The sequence below is a fragment of the Coturnix japonica genome, chromosome 26, assembly GCF_001577835.2.
Source record: "Coturnix japonica isolate 7356 chromosome 26, Coturnix japonica 2.1, whole genome shotgun sequence".
In the NCBI taxonomy this organism is placed as follows: Eukaryota; Metazoa; Chordata; class Aves; order Galliformes; family Phasianidae; genus Coturnix; species Coturnix japonica.
Window position 1 is genome coordinate 185,618 of NC_029541.1, and position 8,444 is coordinate 194,061.

The 8,444-nt window shown below is 47.8% G+C and overlaps 1 protein-coding gene and 2 pseudogenes across 1 annotated transcript in view; 1 reads left to right on the plus strand and 2 right to left on the minus strand.

The window, feature by feature from the left end:
- The window catches only part of LOC107324590, a 226,993-nt pseudogene that overhangs the window by 98,404 nt on the left and 120,145 nt on the right, over nucleotides 1–8,444 (minus strand).
- The window catches only part of LOC107324622 (olfactory receptor 14J1-like), a 148,696-nt gene that overhangs the window by 48,754 nt on the left and 91,498 nt on the right, over nucleotides 1–8,444 (plus strand). The gene's annotated exons all lie outside the window — the stretch shown is intronic.
- LOC107324626 lies at nucleotides 3,809–4,890 on the minus strand (annotated as a pseudogene).

Below are 8,444 nucleotides of genomic sequence, written 5' to 3' on the forward strand. Positions count from 1 at the left end.
ATTTTCCCTCATTCTCTGTTCCTCTCTGTTTAGCACCCCCAAGACTCTTGGCACCCCTATTCCCCTCCTTTGGGCCCCCCAAATCCCTGCTCTGTCCTTATGCCCAGCCCCAGCCCTGGGCTCCTCCATGGGCAGAGGTGCACAAAGACCTTGGCAACCATGAGGTTGGGGGCAGCCCTGGGACCAACCAGGCTGCTTGGATGGGGTCACCCTGTGATCCCCCAGACTCACAGTTCCCTCATTGCTGCCTCATGGCTCTTCTTCCCCAGGCGCCACCACCTGTTGCTGTTGCCCTTCCTGGATTGGTGAGTTGGGTGACCCTGGGGCAAGGATGGGGCTGGGATGTCTTGCTGTTCTCAGTTCCCCTGAGACTTGGAGACACTCCTGCCGCCCCAAAGCCTCTGTTGGGCTCCCTCCAGATGTGGGAGGGCAATGGTCAGGGGAAGGAGGCAATGGGGGGCAGTTGGGGCTGAGCTGGCTACAGGACCGTGCCTTGGCCATGCTGTTCTTGTGCCCACAATGGGTCCCTGCACCTTCAGGGTGTCCCACTGTGTCTTATTGCTCCCAGTGTGTTCCATTCTCCCCATACCCTCTGTGTGTCCCTAACGACCCCTTTTTCCCCAGGATGTGCTCAGCAGGACAGAGGAGAATCCCCCGCGCGTGAGACGTGTGGCCCTGGATTTACATGTCTAGGTGAGCAGCACAGGGATGCTTACAACCCCACAGGGGACTTAGGGGACCCTGGCTGTATCTGGAGCCCTGAGGACTGGGCATCAGGTGCTGGGAATTGATGGTATGGAGGGGACTGTCCCTGACCTGTTCCAGGGGGACCTGGGCACTCTCACCTCCAGCCCTTCCCTTGCAGTCTACAGCGATGTGCAGAGGAACAGATCTGGAGGGGGCAGGCTCAGGGTGCCCTATGGATGGCCCAGAGTCACCATGCAGCTGAGACAGGGGCTATGGCTTCTGTCCCCATGGGACCCACATCCTGCCCTGGGTCTCTTGGCTGCTGCCAGTCCTTCTCCTGCCCTAAGTCCTTGGGGACAAACCCTGCAGGGACAAGGCTTCTCCTTTCCAGTGATGCCCTCTGACATCCTCTGATGACCATTGCTGCCCTCTGATGACCAGCGTTGCCCTCTGATGACCAATGAAGACCCTGATGATCAATGACACCCTCTGATGATCAATAAATCCCTCAGCAAAGCTACACTCTGTGTGTCTGTGTCCTTGTTCTCATGCTCAGCATGGACTGCTTGGATCTGTCTCTGCCTGGCAGTGGTCACCTCAAAGTGCTGGGAAGCTTCCCCAGCTCCATGCCATGCGCACCATGTCCTGCACCCCTGTGGGCTTCACCACCCTCTCTCATCATCTGCCTCAAAGTCCTAAAGGATGGAGATCCTCATGCTGCCAAGCAGCCCCAGTACCCTCCCTCTGCTCTCTCTCAGCTCCTCCATACAATTCCTCCCAAACTCGTTACACTTTGATCCATGGACACAGCGTGACTACATCACCCTCCTTTTACCCCCAGTCTTTCTGCAGCCACTTGTCCCTCCTTTGGGTCTGCTTTAGTCCTCTTGCGTCAGTGCCCCATCTCCCAGAACAAGGTCTGCTCATCCCCTCCCATGGACGCCTCAAATCTCCTGATGACCAATGAAGCCCCCTGATGACCAGTGACACCCTCTCTTGATCAGTGATCACTAGGAAGAGTGGGGAGTGAGCAGATGAGCATATGCAGTTTAATCCAAGCACCTGCTGGATTAAAACACAACTCCCACAGAGGTTCTGCTCGTCCATCTTGAGCTCTGGATCCAGCAGAGGCACAGAGACAAGGCTGGAACAACCTCCAGCAGTGTAAGATAGCTGCAGCCTAAGCCAATGGCCCTGTGGGTTACCTTGTTATCCCTGCCCAGCTGGGCTGGGTCGGGCACACCTGGCTGGGCATTGACTCCTGCCATCAGCTCTGCCTGTACTAGGGCCAAAATTTCTATGTAGCTAACTCATCACCACAGCCATAAGGCCCATGTAAACTGACAGCAGTCCCAAGAACAAGTGACAGACATCCTGCAAGTCTGTAGAATCATGAAATCATAGCATAACCTGAACCTGAACAGTTAATGAGGATCATTAACTGCCACTCCTGATTTCGTGCAGGACCACTCAAAGCTCAAATCATACCGCTGAGAGTGTGTTCCTAGTGCTTTTTCAACTCTCTCCAGCAGGCTTTCCTTGGTAACAAGATGGGTGAACTTGTCTCAGCAGAGAGAGGGAGGGGATCTGCTCCTCTGTCTGTGCTGGCGAGATTTCCCCAGCAGCACTGTGTTCAGATGTGGAGTCCTCAGTGCAGGAGAGACATGGGGCTGTTAGAGTGCTCCAGAGGAGGTCCACAAATAGGAACCCAGGGATGAAACAACTCTGCTACGTGGACAGGCTGAGAGCTGGGGCTGTGTAGCCTGGAGAATGGTGTGAGGTGACCTGAGTGTGTCCTTTCAATATCTAAAGGGGGTCTGTAGGGATAGGACAAAGGTAAAGAGCCCTGACCAATACCTTCTAGGAGCAGACATTCTCCTTCCGCACAGCCTTTACAGATATAAGCCTTGGAGATAAAAACTCCACTTTCTAGTGTGTCTGTAATTCATTAGGAATAGCCCAGTCTAAAAGATTTTAACTGCTTGCAGAGCAGGCTACCCAAAACATCTCTGAAATCCCAGCTGACTACAAGGCAAGACACAGTAAGCTCTGGAGATAAATTCCGCAAAAAGTTTATCTTTTAGCAGAACATTACTATTATTTCTACTGGCTGGGAGATGCTTAACTAATGTGCAAAGCTGAAAGGATTACGTAGGAATAAACAGAACCCATTAAGCAGAGCTTGGAAATGAGGAATGTGAGCACAGTGTTATTTCTCTCAGGAAAAGCAAAGCTGGGTGACACGTGTTCTGCTCCATACTTGTCATTGCTCACATTCTGTGGCAGGCAGAAACCTTCAAAAAGAAAGCTCCTTTGCTAAAAAAGGTGCCTGAGGAGAGGGAGTAGTTCTCAAGAGACACAATTCTTCCTACACAACCAGCAAGGAAACCTAGACAGGTGGCTGGACCTGGGCATTTTGTGGATGAGGCCATACAAATGCAGAACGAACTTCTACAAAGGTTAGGTGCTGCTTCATTTGAGCTAGTGATGCAACTGCTTGGTACAACTTAGTATACCGTCATTCTTACATTATTAGTTTTTGGAATATTCCTCACAAAGCAGATTACAGTGATGGGGATCATACTCTTGTGTTGGGAATGGACTTCTGCCTTATTGCTACAGCTGCCTGATGACTTTCTGTACAATCCTGCCATATCCTATACACAATTTCTTCTCAGTACAAGAAAATCATCTCTATTTACCTGACATTTCTTTCTCTGCTTTGGGTGTCTTCAGAAAGCTACTCCTTTCCAGCCCTTCACCTCAAAGATGCTTAGTAACACTGGATATCACAACATCTGGCTTGCAATAAGACATCAGGAAGGTTTTTCACCCTAAGTCCTTATTTCTTCTGCTGTGTTCCTCAGGAGCATAGCTGGATGTTCAACAGCCTGTGGGAGTTGTGGAGACTGCAGTGAGCCTGTGGGAGGAAACTGGGATCTGTCTCTCAGGACCCCAACTGACATTTTCTGACAGTGAAGACAACTGATGGGTGTTAATACTGTGGCTGGACTTTCTCTCTGCTGACTTACTTCTGAGGAGTTCTATGCCAAGGGAAATGAAAGAGCAGCGTGCTGTCTCATTGAGGTTCCCTGCTGTTTTCGACAAGATGCAAGTTATACTCTGTGTAGTCACCTCCTAATCTTACATACCTTCAGATTTGTTCCATGAGAGGATTTTACTTATTGACAAATGCTTTCTGTATCAACCTCCTCAGGGCATCCTTCACCTCCCTGTTCCTCAGGCTGTAAATCAGGGGCTTCACCGCAGGGATTACCAGTGTGTAAAACACAGCTGCCACTTTGCACTTGATCAGCAGAGCTGCTGAGCACGGGTATTAAGTAGATGAAGAAGAGAGTCCCATAAAACAGGGTGATAGTAGACAGGTGGGAGGCACAGGTGGAAAAGGCTTTCCACCTTTCTCGGGCACCATGAATCTGCAGGACAGCAAAGATGATGCACAGGTAAGAGATGAGCATGATGCTCACAGTGCCCGAGCCTGCCACTGCAGCAAAGGCCACGTGTAACCCTTGTGCAAAACGCTTGTCAGAGCAAGAGAGCTGCTGCAGTGGGGAGATGTCACAGAAAAAGTGATCGATGACACGGGACCCGCAGAAGGACAGGCTGAACAGGGAAGCTGTGTGGGCAACTGAACTGATGCATCAACACAGGTATGAGACAGAGACCAGCTGAGCACACTTCTGTCTGGACATAAGGACCGCATACCGCAGTGGGTTGCAAACAGACACAAAACCAATCGTACGCCATCACGGCTAAGAGCACGACTTCAGCATTGATGGAAAAAGAGTGAAGAAAAAATTGCACAGCCCAGCCCAGAAATGAAATTACTTTCTTCTTTGCTAACAGATTGGCCAGTGTCTTGGGAGCAATCACAAAGGAGTAGGTGATGTCAATGAAGAACAGGTTACAGAGGAAAAAGTACATGGGGGTCTGCAGGTGAGAGTCAACTCGGTTAACATGATGATGGTGAGATTCCCCCAGGCTGGCAGTGTAAATGAGGAGCAGCAGAGTGAAGAGGAGGGCTCATACCTGAGGGTTGTCAGTGAAGCTTAGCAGAACAAACTCTGCCACCTCGGTGAGATTTCCCTCCAGCATCCCTGTCAGGCACACTGTACACAGCTGGAAGCAAGCAGACACATCAGTGAGCAAAGCAGAATACTCCTTATCGGAGTCTTACTCTTTGATGGGAAAGTAAATAAATAGAGATCTCAGGCACTAGAAAATATGTAGATGAGGTTAAAAAAATAAGAAGTTGTTTTCCTGTCCTCTTTCTTCCTATCTTCTTTTTATCATGTGGGGATGGAAAACGAAATGCATTTCAGAGAATTCTTTCCCTCAGGACAGCGTTCCAGCAGCTGGGATAAGATCACACTTGCCAGAAAACTTGTCACCTCTTGAGAAGTTGCAGGGGTTTCATATTGAAAGCAACCAGGCAAACGTCCTGTAAAGTTGTCACAGAGATCAGCTCAGAGGAAGAGAGGTGACAAGAATCCCAGTCTCAGTCTGAAGTATCCTATAGTGCTCCAAGGTGGAAAAGCCTGAAGAACTCCAGACCCTACAGCCCTTCTACAACTGGGACTGGAAGGCAGCTCTGTTTCCTGACCACAGACCTGTTCAGTCTGCATTTCAGGATGAATGCCTGTCTCTGTGCCTGGACTTCTCCCTCACTCTGGGCACTCATTCCTCCACAAGGTCTCCACCACATCCTTCCTGACTTCCCCTCCTCCTTTGTCCAATCTTAAAAACTGGAGCACACCTCAGAGAAAAGCACAAAGGTGCACCAAGACAGGGCTAGAGGCATCTGACTGATGAAAACCAATCCTGTACAGCACTGAAATGAGACAGATATCTGCTGTCTTACAAAAGTTGATCACAATCAGAGATGCCCCTAAATGCAATAAATAAATAAATAAATAAAGAAATAAATAAAAGTGTTGATGTTCCATCATCCAAAATCTAGGAATAAAACTCTCTAACTCCAGTGTGGTGTCACAGAGTGGTATTCCTTTATTCTCCGGACACTTGACAAGCAAGCATGCTCTCTCAAAGTTCAGGTTCTACATTTGAACTGTTTCAACATGCACAAGCAGTACACGGGCATACATATTCATTCTTTTCCAAGAAATTATTCATATATGCTAATGTCCTTCTGGGCATGCTCAGTTGCATCTGTGAGGTCGTATGTTCATTTACTTAATCCCCATTTTTCCATCCTCAGCCTCATCACAGAGGCTTTTGGCTGATCCTCGGTTGTTTTTCCCCAGTTTGGTGGATTTCCATTTTTTGGGATGCAACAGTGAGCAACTTTCCACCTTGGTGCACTCTAATCCAAAACAATATATGAGAAACCTGAGGAAGAAGTCCTTGCATCTGATGGGTACAAAGATAAAAGCAGCCTATTATGACTCCAGTGTGTCTTGTGAAGCAGAACTGGCAAGAAAAACAAGGCTGTTCTCACAGATAGAGATAATATAGATATAGATAATATTAAGTGTAAAGTGATGAATCAAAAAGCTTAACTTTTCTGAGATTGGAGATCATTAGAGTTGAAGATAAAGACATAACAATATTAGCACTTTTAGGATCTAGCTGGGTGTTGTACTTCTGCCTTCCATCTCAGAGGCCTCTAGGAAGACTCGGCGCATATTGCAACATTAAGCATAACTCATAATAACTTACACAGTCATTCTAGAGGGAGATTAAGTGCAGCACGAGCACCTCCTTCCTTGATACCAAGTTCACTGAAATGCCGTAAAAAATGCTTACGCAGGAATAAAAGGCTCATGGTGTTTTAAATCACAGCATCACTTGGAAAGGTGGGAAATTAGTTAGGTGGGATACAGTGAGAAGGGCTGACAGTAGCAGGACTAGGGGAAATGGATCCAAGTTGAAGGACGGAAGATTTAGGTTGGATGTTAGGGGGAAGTTCTTTACTAGGAGAGTGGTTAGGCCCTGGAACAGGCTGCCCAGGGATGTTGTGGATGCCCCGTCCTTGGAGGTGTTCAAGGCCAGGTTGGACGGGGCCCTGGGCAACCTGATCTAGTAAATGTGGATGTTTGATGGCCCTGCTAGGCAGGGGGGTTGGAACTACATGATCCTTGAGGTCCCTTCCAACCCGGGTCATTCTGTGATTCTGTGAGAACCACATGGAAATACTCACTGCAATGAGGGGTTCATTACAGGTGATATACTGCGGTCTGCACCTCCAGGAAACCTGCCTGTCCTTCTGTTCCTTTCTACATCCAGTTAGAAGATCTGTGTGACAGAAAAATGATTCCACAGGAGATTTCAGAGCACCAGTTTATTAAGGAAGAGCTGTGTCCTGATTTAGTAGAAAAAGAATTTTCTCGCGTAGAGTCACAGATGGACTTGTATTGGAAGAGACCTTAAAAGACACATGAGCATCAGCCAGAACTCTAGCCCAGATGCACGAGTAAGTGTCTTTTCATCAATAAGGTGTCATAATTATATGCTGGGGGTGTACCTAGGGAGGAGTGTCTCTGAGGTTTTCTTGGACACACATACAAGGCACTTTAAGAGTGCAAAGAGTTGCAGGGATGTGGCAATGCAATAAAACAACTTCCTTGCCCTGAATCTTTGGATTCCAGTCACTTGGGTGTTGTAGAACATTCCCATTGAGCTGCAGTTCCGTACTTGAGTCTACTTTCAGTACAAGGGAATAGAAGGCATCGTTCTCAATGGGTCCTTACCACTACGCCTCAGGGACCACTCCAGATAGTGGAAATTTTATGTATCACATGAGTACAGAGTTTTGATTTCTTTAAGCCACACTTCTGTCACCTTTACAAAGTCTTTATCACTGTTTTCCAACCACCTTACCTTGGTCTGGTGCCTGCATGTAATGGGGCAAAAATAACTTCTGCAACGGCTCTTCTGCAGAATTAGGTTGAGAAACCACAGGCCTGTCCTGCTGTGCATGTGCAGACCTTTGGGTATGCCCACCTGTTCCAATTCATCCCCTGTGTACAGCCACCAGCACAACTACACCAGAGGTTGGCAGTACATAGAATACAAGTGTCTTTGTAGTATTTTGTGTTCAGAGTGTGGAATGTTGGATTTTTTATGTATTCACATAATGATTTTGGAGTGATTCCACTAAAAATATTCTTTGTAACTGAAATGAATGATCGATTTACTCATGGAACCATAACAAATCACCAAGGTTGGAAAAGACCTCCAAGATCACCCAGGCCACCTGTCCACCTGTCACCAATTGGACTTGTGCTTCAGACTTTGCTGTGCTGGGGAGCTTTCCTTCCATTTCTTTAATGATGATCACAGTATTCTCTGCTGGGCAGAGTAACTCCAGCAGATCCAAGGAGTTACAAGTGCTTGGGGGTGACGTAATAGTTTTATTTGTCTATGATTGTCCTTTCACTTGATGAAAAAAATAAATCTTAGAACTGATCATAAGGGAAATCACAGAATCACAGAATGACCCGGGTTGGAAGGGAGCACAAGGATCATGTAGTTTCAACCCCCCTGCCTAGCAGGGCCACCAAACATACACCTTTACTAGATCAGGTTGCCCAGGGCCCCGTCCAACCTGGTCATGAACACCTCCAAGGACGGGGCATCCACAACATCCCTGGGCAGCCTGTTCCAGGGCCTAACCTGGAAGTAGTAACCTGGAAGTAGTTTACCTCCTAGTAAAGAACTTCCCCCTAACATCCAACCTAAATCTTCCCTCTTTTAACTTAAAACCATTTCCCCTA